The sequence below is a fragment of the Canis lupus genome, chromosome 24, assembly GCF_011100685.1.
Source record: "Canis lupus familiaris isolate Mischka breed German Shepherd chromosome 24, alternate assembly UU_Cfam_GSD_1.0, whole genome shotgun sequence".
Classification (NCBI taxonomy): Eukaryota; Metazoa; Chordata; class Mammalia; order Carnivora; family Canidae; genus Canis; species Canis lupus.
The window spans coordinates 39,815,737-39,837,974 of NC_049245.1; the positions used below are offsets into that span (position 1 = coordinate 39,815,737).

Below are 22,238 nucleotides of genomic sequence, written 5' to 3' on the forward strand. Positions count from 1 at the left end.
CTGGCCTTTCATCTGGGGCCCTCGCTCTTGACAGGTCTGATCGTTTCAGTTCAGTGATATGAAAGGCAGCAGAGGAAATGATCGCAGACATCCCGGGTCCGTCACGAGGGCCCGCGCTGAAATGCGGCCCTGGCTCTAGAGCCTGACGCCGCTCAGTGGAGTCATAGGCGAGGGAGACAGATGGTGGCCCCAGGCATTGCCCAGACGTATGGGTGTCACAGTGCTGAGCGGGGAAGACGGAGCTACAACTGTTTCCCAAACTTGGGAACTGAGAAAATGTGCCAGCCCCCAGAACGTGAGAAACGCTCTATTGAAAAGCCAGGCGATGTCCTTTTTCCCTGATGGCTGGGCACCCACTCAATCACAAGGATAAACACAACGGTAGACATTGATTCTGTGTAGCAATATTCAGTGAGAAGTCTGTTTATCCTGAGGATCCAAGGTATAACTGGATTCATTTTTTGATCAGAATGAAAATAAAATTCAGAAATTCTTGAGTGGACGCTTGGACCTTCGTGGCCCAAACACTGGGTCAGTTTAATATTCGAGAATGGTGCTGGTGCCCAACTTTCGTTGCGAAGTGATACTCTGAAATGTCAGGGTTCTGTCCTTTCACCAGAGATCTGCTAGCACACTGTTGAGAATTCATTCATTCATTCATTCATTCAACACGGATGCATTGGACACCTACTATGTGCAGAGAACACCGTGGGCCCAGGAAGCCACATGGACATGATCTCCACGCTCATGAAGCATATGGTATTTGGGGGAAAACATACATATTTTTTAAAAAACCACCACATGATAATTAATTGATTTCCATCACACGAAGCATAAGTGGAGGAGTATGGGGCACAATCCGTGTACCATTTACTTCTCGAGCTCAGCAGAAAGCGTTCTTTGCCATTAATAATGCCAGAAGGTTATTGTGTTTGGCCTTCCTGGATTCTTGTTTACATGTGTTTTAAAATTAACATTGACTTCTTGCCATTTGGTTTGTTCCTAAGTGGGGTGAGCAGCTTATTAATGATTGGAATTATTGTTGCTGTTATGAATGTGCTAATTAAAAGAAAATGCTGTCACGAGACTTTGTGAGGCAAGCACGTACTTTTACAGTTGGAGACGTCAGGACTGCAAACGTGGAGAGCACAGCGTGAAATCATAAAAGAGATGGAGTTCAGGATAAGGGAGAGTTCTCAAGACTCTCACCATCCTCTGTTGTAGATCACCTTGCAGGGCATTTCCCTACTCAGGATATGGAGAAAACCCACTTGTTTCTTGAGTGGGGAATGTCACTTTTTAAAATTTTCTTTGTTTGTAGGCTGGAGAGAGCTAGGTCCTCTCAGATCCAAGCCCTGGGGACATCTTGCCTTCCACAAGTTCACTCAGATATGTAACACTTCTGAACTGAAAATCAGGTGCCAGACGCTAGGCTGGACACAGAGGATACCAGTAAGACCATACACCTCCCCTTGATTGAGGGAAGCATGACATGGGGGACCAGGGGAAGAAGCGAATGCACAGTTTCATTGCCTGGGCATGAGTGCAATGATGGGGGCCGTAGAGGCGCCCATAAGAGGGGCACTTGGCCCATCAGTAGTAAGAAAAATTACTTCTGTACATCATTAATAAGCAACTCTTTAGCATACTCAATATACTCAACTTTGTCAGAGACCAAAATGGGTATAATTACCGCAAGAGTTTATATATATATTGAGAAATTATTTGGCACTTGACCTCCTCCAGTACAGACTTGGCGTTCATCAGAACACGAGCCAGGGTCTGGCTCATGATGGGTAGGCATTGATATGTGTGCTGACTTACTTCCTAAGAATTGTGGTTCACATGTTGGAGATTAAGGGGGGATAGGGAGACAAGTGCAAAGTATGGTGTGTGTGTGTCCTCAGAGCTGCCATGGATTCAGAAAAATGAAACTGAGCCCGGTGCCCCTCACAGAGTGAGCAGCTGTTGCTCATCTGTTGACTCTCCCAGAAGAGAAGATGTTACTTAATTGACTATAAGGTTAGTAAACTTGCATGGAAAGTGGCAGGGGGCTTGGGAAATATTAAAGAGTCACTGCCAGGGTGGTGGCAGATTTTCAGTTTCCCTACTCTCCTAAAATTATTTCTATGTGCTAATGTCACCTCGACAACAAATAAAATCCGCAGTAGCAGATAGTAGAAGTCATTTTTTTAAAGTCAGTATTTTTCTTATTCTACTTCAATTACTCAAACTGAATGAACCCTTAAAACTTTTCATGACTTTCCGCCATCTTTGTTCCTCCAAGAGTCTTCCAAAATGGAAAATTTTGTATTCTACAAAGAACCTTTCAGATCTTCTCCGTTCATTTGTTAGAGCAGCCTAAAACCTTTTATCTTCAAGCTCGCTTTTGTGTGGTCATCATAAAACTCCCTCCCACCATTCCCAGGAGACCGGCCATAGGAAGCCATCATAAACATGGTGTAAACATGATATAAAAAGCTGGCTTTAGGTTTGTAGATTTTTCCCAATGTCAAAAGCAAGTGACCAGCGAAGATGTTTTAGACTTACTAAGATTCCTGTTACTAGAAACCTGCTTTCTCATATCCATATTTTTTTTTCCAAAATCTTGGATAATAAATAGTCTTGATGTCTTGGCAACAGTGATCAAAAGGATCACTCATTTACCCGTTTGACATATCGATTAGGTGCCTACTATTGCCAGACACTGTGGCAGGTTCTGGGAATTCAGCATTGAATGAAACAGAGACACATCTCTGTTTTCAGGAAGGTGACACTCCAGATGGGGGAAGACAGATCATAAAAAATATATGTCAGACGCTGATAAGTATTACCAAAAAAGAGGAAGGGCAGTGGGGAGGAAGGCTAGTTTAGACAGGATGTTTAGGGAGGGCTTGCATGAGGACAGGGCATCTGAACTGAGACCTGAATATATTGGAGGAGGAAGCCATGTGGAAATCTGGGGAGTTGGGACAGTCAGTGTCGATAAACATAATGACTAGAGAAGTCCTAAGAGCAATAATTCCATGATCAAAGAATCATTGAAAATTGATATGATCAAAAATGTTGCAGTGAGTAAGAAAGACCATCAATTACAATCAGGGACTCAAAAGACGATGAAATCTAAGAATTTTCTACATTGCTATTCCAGGATTATTACTTTCGATTGTGTCTTCTAGAAATTACACGAGGAGTCATAGGTGACCTGAGACTGATTATTTTTTAATCTTGAGGATTAATTGCCACTGTATAAAATTGAGAGCAATTTACTTAAAAATCCAGATTTTCAGCTTCTCTTGAAAAACTGGAAAAATTGGGGCACCTGGATGGCTTAGTCAGTCAAGTATACGACTCGTAATTTTGGCTCAGGTCATGATCTCTGCACTCAGTGGGGAGTCTGCTTGAGGATTCTCTCTCTCCCTCTCCCTTCCTCTCTGTCTCATCCCCCCTGCACTAAATAAATAAATAAATAAATAAATAAATAAATAAATCTTAAAAAGAAAAAAAAGAAAACTGGAAAAATTGCCAAAGGTGGTCCCACATTTCCACATGGAATTAGTTGGAATGAAAAACATCATTCGCTTCAGACAAGATGTGCTCTCTTCATTTTACCTTAGTTCCTGCCACTTTGTAAACCAACCCACGGCATTACTTTATATTTTTTTGTTTAGCTTCTATAAGCTTTTAAGATGTGACCACAATTTTACAGGTTTACCCTAACACTTATTGTTCATTTGCGTGGATTGGTGATTACTCAAACATTAGCTTACATTTATCACTAAGCTTAAAAGTCCTCCGAACCAAGAGCTAAACTATGTATTTATTTAGCAAGCATTTATGTTGACCATGAAATGTAATGTGCTAGAAAATAGAGGGTCAGAATTAAAAGACACAGACCCTCTTCTCATGGCATTCATTGCTTATTGGGGAATAAAAATATAATTATAATAATGTACTCTATAATTTTTATAGCCATTCTTTTTAAAAATTTTAAACCCGGTATAGTTAACATACAGTGTTAACTAGTTTCACACATATAATATAGTGATTCAACAATTCTTTTTTTTTAAAGATTTTATTTATTCATGAGAGACACACAGAGAGAGAGAGAGAGAGAGAGAGAGGCAGAGACACAGGCAGAGGGAGAAGCAGGCTCCATGCAGGGAGCCCAACATGGGACTCCAGGATCCCGCCCTGGGCCAAAGGCAGGCACTCAACCACTGAGCCACCCAGGGATCCCCTGATTCAACAATTCTATATATTCCTCAGCACTCATTATGAGAAGCATGCTCTTCATTCCCATCACCTGCTTGACCCATCTTCCCCTCTCCCTCCCCTCTGGCCACCACCAGTTTGTTTTCTACAGTCAAGAGTGTTTTTTGGTTTGCCTCTTTTTTTTCCCTTTTTCCACTTGCTTTGTTTCTTAAATTCCACATGTGAGCAAAATCGTACAGTATTTGTCTTTCTCTGATGGATTCATTTCCCTTACCCTCTAGACTTATCCATGTCATTGCAAATGGCAAGATTTCATTCATTTTCATGGCTGCGTAACATTCCATGGTATACATACAGCATCTCTTCTTTATCCAGTCATCTATCGATGGACTCCTTGGCTGCTTCCATAATCTGGCTATTGTAAATAATGTTGCAATAAGCATAGGAGTTCATGTATTTTTTAATTAGCATTTTTTTAATTCTTTGAGTAAATACTTCATAGTGTGATAACTGGATCATAGGGTAATTCTATTTAATTTTTTGAGAAACCACTCATTTTTACACAGGGACTGCACCGGGCCAACTGTGCATGAGGGTTCCTTTTTTCTCCACATCTTCACCAAAGCTTTTTGTTTCTTGTGTTTTTCATTTTAACCATATCCAGATTATATCTAAAGCAATCTACAGATGTAATGCCACCCCTATCAAAATACCAACAGCGTTTTCCATAGAACAGAAAACCAACAATCCTAAAATATATTTGGAACCACAAAGGACCCTGACTAGCCAAAGCAATCCTGAAAAAGGCAAAGCTGGAGGTATCACAATTTCAGGCTTCAAGTCATGCTACAAAGCTGTAGTAATCAAAACAGTATGGTGTTGGCACAAAATATACTCCATTATTTTAAAGTGCTTTTAACATATTCATAGCACTCTGAAATCTGTTACCTCCTTCGGTCTCCTCAGCAACCTGTGAGGGAGGAAACAGCCTTGTCGATTTTATCATTGGTAGAGGCAGAAAGACAGGTACAGAGAGGCGAATGTGTATGTCCGAGGTGACACAGGTGCCAGTGTCGAAGTCAAGAGGAGAGCTGTGGTCATGTCCACTCTCAAAAGAGTCTATGTTGCTCATTGTAATATTGTAATCTGTAAAGTGCTACCTTTTGTCAGGGGGTCAGCAAACCCAGCCCATCACTTGTTTTGGTAAATAAGTTTAATCAGAACACAGCCATACTATCTATTAACATATGGCTGCTTTCCTGTTATAAGAACAACATTGAGTGGATGTGACAGAGACTGTATAGCCCACAAAGCCTAAAATATTTACTACCTGTCCCTTTATAGAAAAAGATTGCCAACCCTTGCCTATGTGGTAGATGCTTGGTAGGGGTGGGGGTGAGGAGATGAGGGAATGCTACATTGCCATGCCCCTTTCCCAAGAACTTGGGAATTGAAGGGAAGGTCACCTATCCATGGTGGGAAGTTGACCTCTAAACATACAAGTCAGAAATGCTATAAGCAAAATTAGGGGGTTCAGTTGGGATACATCATGAAACTACACCAGCTATCAGTAAAAAATATACATATATATATATTAAATGCTTTACATGGTTCATGAAATCACCCAGCAGTTCAGAGAATCAGATCTGAAGGCCACACAGCCAGGACCCATGCCCAGTTTACAGCCAAGACTGTGCCAGCAGAGCCATGCTTGCACCAGCAATGCACATAGACGCCTATCCCATGCTGCCTGAGCAGGACAGTTGACCTTCCCGCTAGAAGCTCCGAAACCACCTGCCTCTGAAGCACAGGTGATTTCTACACAGAATACAGGATATCATGAGTCAGCTTCCTAACAATATACCTTCTGATTCAGAGCCTTCCACTGGTGCATCTGATGGGCAGACCCCGGGTCCTGTGCCTACAATATTAGTTGTGAGAGAGGCTGGGAGGCAAGTTCATGATTTCTGCCTTGAAGAATACCGTCCTTCCGATCAAAGTATTGGAGTGTCAACATTGTGGCACAGACTACGTTCTTAATTTCTGAACAGAAAAACATGTCACAGAAATAGGGTTAGATGACATTTTTTTAAGGCAAAAAAAAAAAAGAGCAGATTTGGAATTTTCATCAGGGCACAACCAAACTTGTCCATGGGAGAGGATACCTTTGACCAGTAGACATTGAGTGTCTGGCCTGTAATAGAAAACATCTCATTTACTGCAATCCCTAATAGTAATAAGTACTAATTACTGAGGCTTTTGGTGCATTAGGCTGGGAGGTGAGCATGATTACGGCCCACATGTTACAGATGATCGAACTGGAACACGGTGGGCTGGTAGGTCTATACTTGTAGATGACAGAGATTTAAATCTGGAGCAGTTTGTACTTTAAACCTTTGCCCTGCCAAGGAGGGAATTTTTATCTATTAATTTGGAGCATTTCTGCCTCCAGTAGCAAAGCAGTCAGGGTGGCCTGTCTAGCCTCTCATGAGCTCTTGCCGATGGCCATCTGAGTTCCATCCCTTGGCCAATAAATAAACATAAGCCACTTTCTGGCTAGAATTTGCCTTCCCACGCTGCATGTAGACTACTAGTAGCTACACTACCCAGAAGAGGAGCTGACAATTTATTGAGGGTGTACATTATGTTAGGTTCTGTGGAATGAGCTCACTCAATCTCCTCAAACACCCTATCGTCATGTTCATATTGAGACTGAGTTTTAGGGAGCTGAAGTGATTTGGCCAAGGTCACATAGCTACGTAGCAGCAGAGCTAGAATCAAAGCCACATGCATCTGGCATCACATCCTCCCTATTTGTCCCCTCACAGACATGGAATTAGGGACACCTTTAGTTCAGGACTCATTCTTATCATTTGGGCCACTCACAGTCAACGAGACTTTAATCAGGTAGGTAAATGGTTTTCATGATATGAGAATCAGCCCCGAAAATAAGAGCATGGACTTGAAATGCACATCCATCTAGCACAAAGTTCACAGTTAGTGCTAACTAGATGAATATTTTTCATCCCTGTGGCATTTCTAGACCTTTTTCTATATAAATTCATGTATAGGAATTCCAGGAGAAACTTGAACTCCTGCCCCTTGCTGGAAGCCAGGAGGCTGATCCGTCTTGGAGGCTGTTCACAGTGAATGGGCACTACTGTGAGGTGGGAAGGGAAAAGTCTGGAACCAGACTGCCTGGTTCTGGATCCTACTCTGCCAGTTACCAGGTATGTGCCCAGTTGTACGCTGGCAAATGGTTTCATGACCGGCTTCCCAAGGGAAACAAGCCTTGATGTGCAGTGTTTACCGAGTTCTGTGATGTAAGTTGTCTCCCTGTGGGAAGAGCTGGGCACAGTCGGCTCTCATGAGTTCTCATGAGCTGGAACATGCTGAGGCTAAGCGTGCTGGCCAGGCTCTCAATCTCTCTAGCCTCCAGAGACTGGGCAAAAGGCAAGTATCTACCTCAAAATTTCTCTAAAGGATTAATGAATAATGTGGTAAAGTAGTTGGCACTGTCTAGCACTGTGGTAGGCTTTCACTCAATGGCACTATTACTAGCTGGGATTCTGTTAGATTCATAGATCCCTAATGCCTTCTGCCTCGATTTCGTTATCTTAAAAAGCATAAGAAAATACTTTCCCTGCCTCTTTTTTACATTATTGTAAAGATGAAGTGAAATAATCTACAACAACTGCTTTGGAAGGTTACAAGCTTATAAAAAAGGGAGTAATTTTACTAAAATCAAATCAAAACCCAGAGAAGGATCTTTTGCGAGGCAAAAATTATACCCCTGAGCCATAATTTTTAGTTCTTTTTCTCACTCCGTTTTTCTTTTCCTCCTCCGTTCCTGGTACTAATTCTCATTTAGCGGCTGTTGAATTGAAAGAGGTCTGGAAACTCACCAGCTCAGTGAAACATTGCAGTCCATCAAGAGGTTCTGAGAGTCATTGGGTTTAAGTTCTTTTCATCCTTTAGCCCTCAATCCTCATTGTGGGGAATCTTCAATTATCCCTGTTTTTAGTCCTTATTTCTCAATTTTTCCTTTGAAAAGCAGGATTTCCATCATGTCTTAAAGGTGAAGGCAGTAGCAAGCCTGCCTTCAACAATACCACATCAGTTGCATAAAGAGGCCAGTGATCTCTGTTCCTTGAAGCTCCAGTGGGGCATTCTCTTAGAATTTGCTAGACTCTTTGCTCAGCCCTCTGTGATCTTAGAGAATGCAATATGTAGACTAGAATCTTGGCATTTTCCATTCAGCACGCTTCTGCTCTGTTGCTGGGTTTGAGTTTTGTCCCCATTCCTCCATTTGCAACTAGAAATGCTTGATTAATGCTTTGCCAACCCAAACTCATAGACTAACACTAATGGTCACAGATCATTTCCATTCACAGGCATAGCCAGACTTCTGGATTATAGGATAGCACAGTAGTTATGAGCATGTGTTCTGCAGTTCAAAATCCTCCAGTTCAAATCTTGACCCTATAGCCTGCTGAATGTGAATTTTGTAAATTTAAGTGTAAACTTACTTAAACTTTCTGCATCTCAGTTTTTCTTATAATAAATGTGAATAATAAGAAGATCTATATCAAACTGTAGTCAAGAAAGTTCAGTGAACTGGGACTCCTGGGTGGCTCAGTGGTTGGGCACCTGCCTTCAGCCCAGGGCATGATCCTGGAGACCCAGGATCAAGTCCTGCATTGGGGTCCCTGCATGGAGCCTGCTTCTCCCTCTGCCTGTGTCTCTGCTTCTCTGTGTGTGTGTGTGTGTCTCATGAATTAATAAAATCTTAAAAAAAAGAAACTTCAGTGAATTAATACATATATAAAGGATTTAGAATATGTCCTGGCTAACACTAAAAAAAGAGAGGTGCCTGGGTGGCTCAGTTGATTAAGCATCTGACTCTTGGTTCTGGCTCAGGTCATGATCTCAGGGTCTAGCCTGGGTCTAGGGTCCTCAGATCTAGCCTCGAGTTGGGTTTCATGCTCAGTACAGAATGTGCTTGTTCCTCTACTTCTTCTCCTCCCCTTTCCTCATGTGCTCTCTCTGATAAATAAATAAATAAATAAATAAATAAATAAATAAATAAATAAAATCTTTTTAAAAAGAGTTTTAGCTATTATAATCATAAAGCAATGTTTCCCCAATTTCACTCAAGTGAAAGTCATACTTTTTTGCCATATCTGTATACCCTTTTATTAAAGAGAAAATTTAGGCTGCCGGAGTGTCTCAGTGGTTGAGCATCTGCCTTTGGCTCAGGTCATAATCCCAGGGTCCTGGCATCGAGTCCTGAATCGGGCTCCCCACAGGGAGTCTGCTTCTCCCTCTGCCTCTGTCTCTGCCTCTCTCTCTCTCTCTCTGTGTCTCTCATGAATAGATAAAATCTTAAAAAATAAAATAAAGAGGAAATTTAATTAATCACTAGCCTAGATGAAAACCAGTACCACTTACCAAAAAGGGGACCTAATCACAAAAAAATAGATAGGTAGATAGACAGAAAGACAACTAAACAATGTTTTCACATCTGCCCAGACCCTGATGCCTGCCTAAGTCTTAAAGTTGAGCTCTAGCTGAGCTCTGTCTTTGCCATGATAAAGGTTAGAAAGTGAAGGGTTAAGTCCTTGAACTTGACACTTGAACTGAGACTTTCATCTTGGGAAGGAGTTAGAAGAAAATCTAAACCAGAGCCACCTTTCACCCTGTAGTTCTGGTTTGTATTGCTGAATTGATGTCTTTCCTAAAGCTCCTCAAACGTACCCAATGATGTGCACCCCAGTCTGGTTAAAATGGGGTTGCAGGATTCGATACCACCCAGGTCTGTGATGACTGCAACAAACTCCAAGCAGTCTGAGGGATATTATTCTTGAGGACTGTGTCTTCTCTTAAGCCAGTTCTCATTATCCAGATGTCCCTTCTCCAATTTTTTTTTTTTTAATAGTCTGCTTTCTTCCTAAGTTCTTCAGATCGAGGTCTGGGTTCACGTCTCCTCTGAAGTCCAAAGACTGCTGTCTCACTGGGGAATGTGGAATTTGCTCTAGGCTTCCTCGGGCTGAGCAGCCCACCTCCTGGCTCAAGGAAAAGATCAGACGTCAGTGTGTGTTAGAGGAGTGGTGTGATCATGTAGGTTAGTTGCCATAAAGTTTTATGATTAAAAGGCTGCAATCTCTCCTATAGCATGGTCACCCAACATGCCATGTGCCTGCAGTTTCCAGTATTTAAGAATTAAACTCCTTCAAAGTAAGCACGGCATGGTTCTCCTTCCTCCACTGCATGGTGGGGAAGGAGCTGTGTAAAGAGTGGGGCCAGCTGAGCTAGCACTTCCAGGGATAGCTGGTCTCCAGCCCTTCCCTCCCACACTCCCTGTTTCTGAAAACACAGGCTCTGAGATATCAATGCCTTTTATCATAACTCAAGTTTGTTCTGTTCCTCCTTGGTCTGAGGTTAAAGCCATCTTCCTAGAAACTCCTTTATATCCCCGGCCCAAGGTTAAGGTTGAAGTGATACAAACACAGAAATACAACCCTTATCTTTTCCCTGTTGAAGGCAATTGCAAGTTTTGCATTGTCACTCAAGTTTCTCATGCAAGCTTTGGATTTTTTTTTTCCTCTTTAAGCAAACTAAATGAGATGACACCAAGTTTGAGAATTTCTGCAGGGCCGAGGACCTCCACCGCAAAATGGGCTTCAGAGTCTGCTTATTACAGAGATGAGAAAAATAAAGCACAAAGAGGAAATTATTTGCTCAAAGTAAACCCGAGGTCTCAGATTTCCAATCCATTTGCCGCAGCCCACTCCAAGGAGAAGGCTCATGACATTAGCATCCCCCCCTTATAACACCCTGACCCCCAATCATTTAGCGATACTGGCAGTGTCTATCGCTTTATCTAAAGAGGTTTCGTGTTCTTATAATCTCCTCCCAGGACAACAGAATTAGTGTACTTCAAGAAATAGCAAGAGGAATGATGCCAGGAAATAAGTTCACTGTGAATGATAAAACTCCAAATTCAGAAACCTTAGGGCAAAAGAATTCAGTGAAAAAAGCCAAAGAGTCTCGATACGATTTCTAATCTATTGACTACGGTATTACTTGGGCAAGTCATTGCCAAGAACTAGCAGTTTCGATAACTGAGTTTGAATCTAGGTCCTCTTACTTATTAACTGTGCCACCTTAAGCAAGACGTAACTTGTCCAAGCCCCTGTTTACTCGTCTATCAAAGGGAGACCGAAACAGGATCTTCTTCCTAAGGCTATTGTGTAAAGTAAATGTTATCATCATATCTGTGCCTGACACACTGAAAACACTAAATATTGTCTGTAATTATCATGTGACCTATTTAAACATCCATCAACCCTGGATCATCTACTGTAGAATTTAATAGCCTCTTACATGTATGAGAGGACCGGCAATGAAATTCTACAAAACGTTAAGCCTAGTTCTTGTTCTCTTCTCTCTAGACAAGCGAGTAGGAGAAATCACGTAGCCATAAAGGGACCTCTTAGGTGAATGAGGCTCTGGCTCTGTTTCTCTAGCCTCTTGCCACTGAAGATGTGAGCCTCTTGCTGAGACATAAATAACTAGAAAGCACTGGCTTCAGAGATCTGGGAAAGGAATGTGCCAGGCAAAGGCAAAAAGGCATGTCTCTGATATAAGAAAGGACTTGGCTTGTTTGAGAAACAGAAAATGGGGCAAGAGTTGGGGTGAGGAGGGTGGGGTTGAGAGCTGGGCAGGTTCCTGAGCACAGGCTGCCCAGACAGAGGAAACCAGAAAGTCATCCGAAAGGTGTGAGCCCGGGGGGCACAGTGCCTGACTAACCCTCTGAAAGCATGTGTCCAGATGTAACTGAGTGAGAACAACAGTGATATAGTACTGGTCAGAATCCCAGTCTTTCTTTTCTTAAAGCCAAGTAAATAAATTGCAGGTTTTCATCCCTTAAAAGGATTGCTTACAAACTATTTGCAACACCCCTGATAACTGCCCAGAGCTTATTTTTGTCTCATTCTTGAGAAGTGTATGATGTGCCTCTGTCAAGACGAGAAACTGTGCATCCCAAAAGGGTTTGTGGAAGTCACTTTTTGGCTTATGAACAGACTCTAACAGTCTCCCAAGGCCCGTGAACTGCCCAATCCCACCAGTCAGTGGTGACGTCATCCGGGATGGGCAGAGCAATTGGAGCCTGCGCATTTCTTATTCCTGGGCACCCCCCAATTGAAAAGATGCTGGACAGCTACCTGTACCCCATCTGTTCCATTAAAGAGACCCATCATCCTCTATTTTATGACAGAACTGGAGTGTTTGAACACCAATTGAAATAGTCACAATAACAAGATCAAGTAAAAGTAGAGGCAGATAATCAGATAACACAAATCCTTCCTCCCAAGACTTTACACCAAATACCTTGAACTCCTAGTCCCCTTAAATTCTAATGACTTATTGGCTTTCCACATAATGCATTCAGCCCTACAGAAGTACGGTACATAGGTCCCACATAAAAATATATTCTGCATAGATATCATGGATCTGATTTCCTTTATAAAAAAAAATTTTATTGTAGAAGAGGTGAATGGCTTTCTTCTTTATTTTGCTCCTTGAAAAATGTGTGCTATTTTTATTTTTTGCCTCATGCATGACTACTCCATTTCTTTCGTCATTTTGCTGCTGACATCATCTCTTTGGTATGTTTTAATTTGGAGTCGAATCAATTATTCTCAACCCCACCCCAGTGCCAATTTTGCTTCTTGATTCTCCCAGGTGCTATATCCTGAGTCAGTCCAGTTTCACCCTAGGTACAGAGCCCTTACAGAGAAGCCGGCATTGGCCTTTGGCACAGCTCAGCAAGCAAGCTCCCCACACTGAAGTTTGAATTTTGGTCGCGTGTCCTTATTTGCTGGTAAGCATTAAAGAATTTAATTAGGTGACTACAATTTGAGAGTTCTTACTTGGACAATTCATTTTGCACCATAATCTCCAGATGCTAGGGAACACCGGCTTCTCAACGATCCACAGAGCTCACCAGAGGACGACTCATTGCCCAACATGATTGCCTATTTTTATCCTCGAAAACTTAAAAACCTTAAAAAGTAAAATAAAATAGAATTTGACAAATGAAACTCAAGCATGTTTTCCTCTCTAGGGTGTATCTTCTTTACTTCCTCCGTGCTGTTCATCTAATTCCCTGCCAGGGGAGTATGGCTGTAACCCAGCCATCACACAAAGACGTGCCAAAGACACTTGCGAATCAAGTGTGTATTTCTCCCAACAACAAAGCCAGCAATTTTCAGATTTTCGTTAAGTGCAGCCCCCAGCGAACCCTCACTACCTGTTTTAGTAACTTCCCACAGACTTTCACATTTTGGAAGATTCTGTGGCATTGTTTCATAATGATCTTTAGGAGAGAGAGAGAGTGGGGGAAAAAAGCATAGCAAATGTCAAACCTCAGGATGTATTCAAGAGGCCTTCAAGTCAGTACCAATTCAGAATCCACAAAATCACTAAAGCACTTACATCCCAATGTATGCCTTTTAAGGTCAGAAATATCATAAAATCACTCAGGACATCTTGTTCTGTTCGAGTTCCTTTTCATTTTCTCATCCTAATGGCAGTTGCTCAAACTTCTTGAGAAAGGCAACTTTTGATGCTCACCTGGAAGAGATTTTCTTGACAAAAGATTTGAAGTGTTTCATGTTTTCTTTCTCTTTTTCTTCTCTCTCTCTTTTTCATCTGAAACTTAATGTTTTTGATGTCTCCCATATAAGATATAATGAGTTATCTGCACCCCCCCCTCCCAATTTTTTCTTTTAAAATGAGTGGTATCTGCCTGTGTCGGTATGATTTTGGTCAGTGAATGAATATAATTAGCCTCAGATCGGCTCAACACATCAGTCAATGTCATTAACCAGGAAAGCATTCTAATTTCAAGTTCGTTCCTGAGAGTCTAACTGCTGAAGCCATAGAGCTTCGGCTGGATCTCTGGGGATTTGCAGAGTAGGCAAGAAGGAGAGAAAGGGTCAAGATTGGTCATTTGTCCTCATTTCATCCCAGGGGAAGGTATAGTGGACTTGTTTTTGTGAATGGCACCACCCTAAGGGTAGGAGGACTATTGACAGTGATTTCCAAAAGAGAAAAAGAAAGAAATATTAGAAACAATGTCACATAGCAGATAGACTATGCACTTCAAAATCAAGGAGACTGAGCTCAAATTCTTTCTCAAGGACTGTATGACCTTCAGCAGGCCACTTACCCTCTCTGAGTCTTATTTTCCTCAACTGTCAAATGAAGATTACAAAATACCTACCCTACTGGTTTGCCAGGGATATGAAAAATTCAATACAAGGGCAGGGGTGAGGTGGGGTGTGGCCGGTGCGGTCGGTGGAGCATGTGACTCTTGATCTCAGGATTGTGAGTGAGCCCCACGTTGGGTGGCAAGATCATTTTAAACTAAAATCTTAAAACAAAAAAAAAGTCAGTAACAATATTCTCAGGATGCAGGAGAAATTTTTCAATAAATGTTAGTATCTGCCCATCCTGCAAGCAAAGCAAAGGCTTGAATTTTTATCCACGTAGAACACTTCAACCAGGTGCTACAGAGACAAGACAGTGAGATGAGAGACCCTGTGCCACCTCACGAACAACAAATGAGTGTTTGCAAAAAGCGATATTCTGTTCAGAGGGTGCTCCTTCCCTTAACATCATTCCTTAGTTGCTTGGCAACTTTCATCCAGTCATCCCAAAAAGCACAGTACCACTTTCAACTCCCCACATCCAGATTTTTATAAAGAAGGGACCTTCTATTAGGAGAAAGTTCACCTGTGTGGCAGTGCCATTTGAGGGAAGGAAAAGTATATGTTTTAAAAGGCGCCGCAGCCAACGCGACTACATCTCTCATTCATTGCTCGGCGATGAGATTATCATAATATTTAAATCAGTTTTGAGAACTTTTCCTTCAAAAGGGAAAGGGAGGAAATCCACTAGTTGACTATCCAGGGAGGCTGGGCGGGGGCGGGGGGGGGGTTCAGTTACCATAGAGATTTCTTGCTGGCAAATGGTATTGGGGAGCAGATTGGTGTCTGTTAATTTTTTTATTTGTAATTTATGTGTGTTGGCTCATTCTCTGGGCCAGCCCAGATTTTCCTGTTTACCTGCCATTCTGTGTGATGCAAGTGAGGGATGACAGTGCCACATTTCAGCCATGTCTTCAATTTGTCAACATTATCAAGGGTCAGGAGGACGGCGGAAAGCACATGGAGAAGCCCCCCGCACTTGGGCTTTGCCTGATGATGGCAAAGCGTTGGGGAGATCAAGCGGGGATTGCCGGGAGGAAAGGAGAGCCTTGCAAAATTCTCTACGATAATCTAGATCATTCCAACACCCACTTTGGTCTTTTAAAAACTCGGGTCTCATGGAGCCTCTTTAATGACTAATTATTATTCTTTGACGCATGCAAAAAATTTAGAGGGAGGTCGGTCAGTCTTATCCTATCACCCTGTGGCACACACAGTCCTTGAAAATAAATCATCGTTGCTGCCTAAACTGCTAAGTAATTGTCTTCCCAGGAGCGTGGGTGCTGGGTGGGATGTTACTGGTGTTTTATGAGTCCTCTTCACCTCCTTAGGATTAGGCCACAGGAAAATGTCAGCCCTCCTGGCAGTTAAGTGGAGACAGTGCCATATTAGCAAGAAAAGGTAAGGGGATTAATCCTTTATGTACGCCATCCTTTCGTCTCAGTGAGCCATGGATTAAGAAAGGCAAACCTTCGAGATGGGCTTCAGTTGGATGTCAACTAATAAATACTCATTTCCATAAAATTTAAATGAACCCAGTAAAATCTACCTCTTGCTGTGCAGGAACCCCATCTCATTACTCAAAATAGCAGCAATGTAATTATTGGAAACCACACCCTCCACACCGAGGTGGCGGTAGTGAAGTCGTAGCAAATTTCCACGCAACTGGGGGCTGGTGTGCAAAGAAGAATGCTTCGGGTTCCACCCGCTGTAGGCCATCCCCCCCCTCCAGCTCCATGTACCTTATAAAATAATAATGTTGATGAGCCGAAAAACACAGCCAAGTTTTCTTAGTCTTTCGGCACACAGAGGCAACAGCCCAAATACTTAAATACATAAACACTGCATGTGCAGTTGAAGACAACGCAGAACTTTAGACGCCCACGGAGATGGGCTGATTTACCGCCCCAGCTGAGTTCTGCATCCTCTTTGCATTTTAAATGACCTTTAAGCAATGATGAGGTCTGTCTTGTTGAGACTTAATTGCTTAATTAGAGAAGCAGTTTTTCAGTAGACAAATATTTCCCTAAAAACTCATCTTTTAATTTGAAAAAGGCTTCATTTGATTTTAGGCAAAATTGGAAGCTGTTTTATATCTTCATCTTTAACAGCAAAAGTAGAAGATGGTTTCAACAACTGGTAAGGCCAACTGCATTTTTCCATAAAGCTGCAGTTGCATCTCAGGCAGCTATTACCGAACGTGGTGGTTCGATTGACATTTTTTTTCAGTCAGTCGAGAAACGCTCACACGCCCACACCGTCTGGAAATCCAGAGCCCTCTGAACATTTCTTCAAGTTTCTCAGAAACTATTTCTCCTTGTCACTTCCGGCTACAATGGGGAGGCAATATGATGTCGTAACGATGAGCTGGATGCTGGGATCAGACTGTCTAGAACTAACTACTGAGAAACCTTGGAAAAGATGAGTAACCTCCGTGCTTTCTTAGTTTACCCCATCTGTGAAATGGGGGAGTTAGGTCCTACTGTATAGGGTTGTGGTGGGGATTAAGTAAGTTAAACTTTCTAGCCTTTCGAACAAGGTTGGCTCTGTAGCAAGTGCTGAGTACACGTCTGCCACTGTTAATTTTGTTATTACCGAATTGCTTTTCACTTCTCTGTGATGACTCCCCAGTCACTTCCCTAGTGTTGACCTAAGGCAGGCACAGCCCTTTCTCCTTCATTATTTTTTTTTTTCCTTTCTCCTTCATTATTGACCACCCTGTACCGCTACATATTACAATCAAACAACACGGTCTTAGAGTTTTTTAATCAAGGGTGGAGGTGATGGGGTGCCTGGGTGGCTCAGCGGTTAAGTATCTGCCTTTGGCTCAGGTCGTGATCCTGGGGTCCTGAAATTGAGTCCCACATCGGGCTCCCTTCATGGAGCCTGCTTCTCCCCCTGCCTCTGTCTCTGCCTCTCTCTGTGTGTCTCTCATGAATAAATAAATAAAATCTTAAAAAAAAAAAAAAAGCATGGAAGAGATTAGAGCAAATAATGCAATATTTAGTTTGAGAGTTCCCTATAAGTACAATGCAGGTAACTGTGCCGTATCATCACCATCCTACTTGCGACACATAATATTAGAGTATAAATGAAAAAAATCCCTCTAGCCGACCATGCTACTTTTTTCTATTCCTCACCAGCCCACTGCCCTGTGGAAAAGCAAAACAAAACAGAACAGAACTTCTCTGTTAATGATGCAGACCTGTAACATTCTTTGCCCCAAGACTAAAGTCAGTCTTCAACTGACTTTACACAGCAAAGATGTTAATGAACTTTCTCGATGCTGGTAACACCTCCTGGACCTAATTTGTTTCTGCCTCCCTTGGTCTGGGCCAAGACAAAGGGAGTGGCTGGAACTGTGTGAATAAAGCTCTGCTCTCCCCAAAAGGTCACAGTCTGCTCCAGTTTTAAATAACTAAGGTTTGTTTCTTGCCTTCTTTCCCCCATGCCATGGTCATTCGGCCTGCTGGGTAGAGGAGCGCCTGTCCTGAGGCACTCCGAACTATCCCAGACACAAGAGATGGACCAGACACGTGAGCAATACTCCTTCCCAAATTTCAGGCAACCACCAGTTCCCGCTCTGCCTCCTGCTCCCATACTCTCAGCTCTGGCTTTAGGTGGACCCCAAGGGGATGCCTCAAAGATCTCACCTTGAACATGACTTAATCTCGGGCTTCTACTGGGCATCACATGTGTACCCTCTAAAAATGAGTTTGGCTGCAAGTAACAGAGGATCCTGTCCTCACGAGTCTTAAACAAGAGGAGCTGCTGTTTCTCACCTAACAAGGCAGCCACTCCAGAGGTCCTGAGGCCATACCACGTCACGGTGCCTGTGGTTCTCATGGCCTTCCCCTCGTGCTTCGTATCACAATCAAAGAGCCACCCTGGCTCTGTGAGCATCACAACTGTGTGCAAGGCAGGAAGACTGGGAAAGACACCACCCAGCTCATCTGCTCCTCTTGCCCAAAAAGCAAACCCTTCCTTGGACCACCCTCCTCCCTTGGAAGAATTCCATTAGCATCTTATTTGCCAGAAACGGGTGCTCAGCCACAGATGAAAGTAAGGCTGAGACAGTGAGTATTTTGCTCTTCCAGCCCCTGTGGCGAGGAAGCAACCAGGAATCCAAGAGCATCAGCCACACCAGAGAAAGACCCAAGATTTATAGATTTGAGATGCCTGATTTCTTGCTATTGACTCTCTCTGCCTATCAGCTACACGATGCCAAGAGTCTGCAAGAAACCTTGGGGAGGAAAAAAAAATCAGTTAAATATTTAGATGATTTGCCGACACAGGGAACTTGCCTTTGGCAGCAAAGATTTATTAAGCAGGCTACAAAACAAGATGTCATTAAACAGTTTGAAAGCATGCCCTCGTAATTAAGAAGGGAGAAGCTTTCTAATTTGGGTAATGAAATCTGTGGCTCAGATAAGCGTTCATTTTATTAATATTTATTGTGTGCCTACTGTGTGCCAGGTACTGCATGGGCCCCCTCCAGTCCCTAGAACAAAAAAAGTCTCCCTTATGCCAAACCTCCTGGTGATAATCGCTGTCATTTTTTGGATACTGATGCTTTGCCAAGCACCGGGCTGAGCATTTTACATAACAAAGGTTTGTCCTCACGACAACCCCAAGAAGTAGTAATTAAAACCCTCAACTCAGATGGAGTGAGCAACAGATTCAGTTGGTCTGGGACTCTGGGGTTTCCCAGGACACAGGACATTCAGGGCTAAAGCAGAGAAGTCCCGGTGGCGCCTACTGGGCCATGAGCAAAGTGGGACTGGAGGTGACCTAGCCAAGCCACTTGGCGTTTCTAGAATCCAGGCCGGTGCTGTCTGCTGCCAAGCCCCTGCCTCCCCAGGCTGCAGCCTGATGGCTAACCCTCTTCTTGAGCCCATCAGTTTTTTTTTTTTTTTTTAAATTCAATTTGCCAACATACAGTATAACTCCCAGTGCTCGTTGCATCATGTCCTCCATGCCCATCACCCAGTTACCCCATACCCCCTCCTCTACCTTCTGCAACCCTTGGGTTGTTTCCCAGGGTCAAGTGCGCCTCATGTGGAACCCACAACTCTTACCACCTTCCCTCCCCTGCCTCTTCTTCTTGGTGCTCCTCCTTCCAGTCCCAACCTCCAAAGAGCTGATCGTCCCCTTTCTGGGCCACAGAGCCCCAAGAAAAGCCCCCGGCCCCCATGGACACACCTGGGGGTCTTGCAGGGGCCCACCACCAGGGAGCAAGAGCCGCTCTGTGCTGACCCTGGACCGCAAAGGGCTGCGGGCTCCCCTCAGCCCCTTCCTCGGGCCAAGAGGACTTAATCACCTACAGACGGTTTCTCAGCCCTGGTTGCACATTAGTGTCACCTGGGGAGCTTTTGCAACATCCTGAAGCCGGGACTGTTTGAAGCGGAACCGCTAAGAGCAGGCCTGGATGTCGTCGGCATGTTTCACTTTAAAAAAAAAAAAAAAAAAAAAAAAAAACAAAAGGAAAGAAAGAAAATTGAGTTTATCTTATCTACAGGAGAGTGCATACATAGTAAGCATAAAGTTCAGGGGATTTTACATACATTCACACCCATGTAACCACCCCGCACATCAAAATATGGACCATTTGCAGCTCCCGGGAGACTTTCTTATGTGTATAGATCTCATTTTTAGACCTGCACAGGAGATTATTTTTTAAAGATTTTATGTATTTATTCATGAGAGACATAGAGAGGGAGGCAGAGACAGAGGCAGAGGGAGAAGCAGGCTCCCCGCGGGGAACCCGATGAAGGACTCGATCCCGGGACCCCAGGATCACAACCTGAGCCAAAGGCAGAGAAGCTCAAGCCCAGAGCTACCCAGACGCCCGTGCACAGGGGATTCTAATGTGCAATCCGGATCCAGTGCTACTGGTTGAGGACCCTTTGTGGCCAGAGATGATCCACGTTCCCAAAGCTCTTCCTCCCTGGGTGGACAGGGATGGAGGCAGGGACAAGAAAAAGGTCCTGGATCGTGCGTCCTAAATCCAACGCGGGGCCACTCGAGTTCTGTGGCCACTCGTCTGCCTCCCCACGGCCTGCTGGGCGCCCTGGAGCCAGAGGCTGCACCCGCCACGAGCCCAGCAAAGGGCCTGACCCCTCGTAAATATTTATCAGATGAAAACCAGAGAATAAATAGACACATGGAGCTGGGAGTCGTGTTTGATCTCCATTTAGAAGGCTACTTGAGGTTCTCGGGGAAAACAGCATTCGGGCCCCTTTTCGGTTTTTGCCTTTTTTTTCTTTGACCTAAGAAGGGCGAGTTCAGGAAAATGTTGATTTCGGGTCTTGTTCTCTCGCAGGGTTCACGCTCCGTCTGTGCATAGGTGACACCAGTGACTCGCAGTGTAATTCTGTGGTGTTGAAAGCTGATGTCAACTGCTAAATGGGGAAAAGCAGGGCGTCTCGGCGGTGATGTGTGTGTGCGTACACGTGCAGCCAGAAAATAAGCCGAGGACTCAGGGAAATTGATGTCGTACTAGCAAAAGGCCAGCGACACTTAGGAATGATCCATGTCGAATGCACGTCTAGCTGCCCTGGGTCACCCGGGGAGATCTTTTCTTTTTTCTTTTTCTTTTTTTTTTTTTTTAATGTATAGAACTTACGAGTTTGAAAAATATGTATTTTGCCTGGAGGGCAGTTAAAAAGACTTTATTGTGTCAGCATCCCCAGATCATTTATATATTTTCCTGCCCACATATTTTATTCATAATGTCTGTTTTAGTCTCCTCTATTTTGTCAAGTTGGTGTTCGACATTCCTCTTATACTCTTATAAAACAACCCATTATCAGAGCAAGGCCATGTGGCTATGGGTAAACTCAAGAGCGCTGGTGGGCACAGTTAAAAATCGGGGCTGGGAGGGCTTCAGGGATTTGAGCTTGAGATGTATTATTAGATCATTCCTGAAGCCTCGCATTGGGAGGCGGTGGTAGGAGATGGTATGGTTTCAACAACGAGAAGTCGGGGCAAAAGACTGATGGCCTTGACAGTTCTCTCTATGAAGGGAAGACCAAGGCTTGCTCACCAATGGGTGAGACGGAGCAGAACATTCAGAACATCCCACAGAATGGCTAATAGAGCAAAAGACAGATGACTGGTTTTTCATAAATTCTCCGGGCAGCTCAGGAGTTGCGGGAAATGATTGCTCTGAGCTGAGGCCTCAAAGCCTGGTATATATTCAAAGAATGAGCGTCCTGTTGCTGTTAGGCTACTTCCAGAAGTGTTTCAAGTGTGCTGTGGGTTCTGGACTCCAGATGTGAGAATCTGAGGATATTAATTCTTCCACCTGCCCTCTCACCCCCACTCCCTTCCCAGAACAAGGCATGCAAAGCTCTTAATTGAAAACAAATAAAAGAAAGCATTTAGCAAAGAGGAAGGAGAAGAAGGGATGGAATAGGAAAGAAAGAGAAGGAAAGGGGAAGGGGAAAGAAAAAGAAAGGAAGGGGGAAAGAAAGAAGGAAGGAAGCAAGGAAGGAAGAAGGAATGAGGACAGAGGGAGGAAGAAGGAAGGAGGAGGGAAGGAAGAGGCAGAGAGGAAGGAGGAGGGGGGAAGGAGAGAGGGAGAAATCATTGCACATTAGAAAAAGGTTAAAGAGACAGCTTTCAGTTCATGAGAAGGTGGATTACAAATAAGAAGAAAACATTTTATTTTCCGGGGCAACTAGCTTGATGTGTATTTCTGGCGTATTTCATACCCCTCTCATATCGGCACGCTACCAGGGGAGC

At 43.5% G+C, this 22,238-nt stretch overlaps 1 protein-coding gene and 1 long non-coding RNA gene across 3 annotated transcripts in view; both read left to right on the top strand.

Moving 5' to 3' along the window:
• The window catches only part of TSHZ2 (teashirt zinc finger homeobox 2), a 443,345-nt gene that overhangs the window by 279,529 nt on the left and 141,578 nt on the right, over window positions 1-22,238 (top strand). The gene's annotated exons all lie outside the window — the stretch shown is intronic.
• LOC119865693 lies at window positions 1,247-13,272 on the top strand. Its single transcript, XR_005377989.1, has 3 exons — window positions 1,247-1,452; window positions 12,964-13,102; window positions 13,184-13,272. It is a non-coding gene; the product is annotated as an uncharacterized LOC119865693 (long non-coding RNA).